Raw genomic sequence first — 1,630 nt, 5'->3', positions numbered from 1 at the left:
CAACCAATTTATTTAGAGCTTAGGGAGGCTCAAGTAGCACCAACTGCCTTGCTTCTATTGGATTGAATAAAATGCTCTCTTTGAAATCTATAATATCTCATTCATGTTGCTTCCTGTTTTTCCCATAAGATTTTGGCATGTAATCCATGATCATGTTTGTGTCACTCTTAATAACACACTCCTTGGAGGGTGTCATAGAATATTTTATTGGGACTAAACTTGGACACCTCTTCTTTCATGATCTTTGATTCTTCATTCAATCCTACCACCCATTCGCTATTATTTTTCAATTTTTCTTATAATCATTTTGTTGTTGGGAAGGTGTTTTTCGAGTATATTCTCTTTGCACATAGATACACATAAAGTATCATTATTGTAATCAAATGGATGGGTTGTTAAAATCACAAATATTTAATTAAATATGCATTGCTATACCTTTGCTCAAGTCAACTTCAATGCAAATTTTAGCACATGTGTGTATAACCTTCCTTGACTGGTTTGTATCTTGTTATACATCCCCAACATATTTATGTTGGCTTTTGAAAGATTGTCTCATCCCAAAATAAGTAGGGGGATATTCAAAATTCAAATCTAGAGTGGGGTTGAAGAGACAAACATTGAAGATGGATTCAATTTTAGAAACTATCCTTTAAAAAGAGGCTAGCTTTGCTCCAAAATGACAGTCCCTCCTCCAAGACCTTGCCACAACTTCCATAATCAAATTTTACAATAATAGAACCTCTAAAGTACAAGCATACTATATACTTAGAAGTTAGGTTGGAATTTATTTGATTCTTGAACTCTTTAGATGATGACTAGAGATCATTAAATATATAGATTGAAGCATTTGATTGTAGTTATTGATCAACTTGTTAACCATCCATAGAGGAATACTTCCCTCTAACATGTACTTGAGTTTGTCCACAATGAAAGAATCCTACTATGTTTTTGGTATATTCGACAAGACTGCATCTTTAAAGTAATGAAGATTCAATTCTTAATGTTTAGCAATCCTTTAAGAGGGAGAGATAATCAACGTCACATAGGAGGACGTATTCCCTTCGTTTAGCAAACCTCCATGGAGATAAAACACTAAATGCAAGATTGAACTCTTGTTTATGTGATAATTAGGGAATGTATACCCAATATCTCAAAGATTAGTCATAGATAATGGGAAAGAATCTCCTATTTATTCTAAATAATTCTTAACTCTATTTATAGATTACTTTCTCACCATAGAGTCACAATAGTCATTTTTTAAGGCAAAAGCTACATCAAAACTTTTTGAATATGCAAATAGATAACCTCCACATATAAAGGTAAAAACAACTCTTTGAATATGCAAGTAGATAACCTCCCCACATAATGATGAAAGCATTATTTAAACATGTTTAAAGCGAATTAAAATATAATAATAGAAAAATCAACAAAAAAAGATTCTTGATACTATAATAATTCAAATAATTCTATTTAACAAAAATATATTAAAAATCACTATAAATTAACATTAATAAATAATTTATATAAAATCCCAATTTAATAATAAATAATTACCTAATTTATAAATGATTTATGTATAATCTTAATTTATATCAATTTAATATGAGTTAAAGAATTGAGATAACCCATT

Source organism: Pinus tabuliformis, chromosome 1_1 (assembly GCF_031772625.1).
Source record: "Pinus tabuliformis cultivar Carrire ecotype Pingquan chromosome 1_1, CPIR1, whole genome shotgun sequence".
Classification (NCBI taxonomy): domain Eukaryota; kingdom Viridiplantae; phylum Streptophyta; class Pinopsida; order Pinales; family Pinaceae; genus Pinus; species Pinus tabuliformis.
This window is presented reverse-complemented; position numbering follows the sequence as displayed.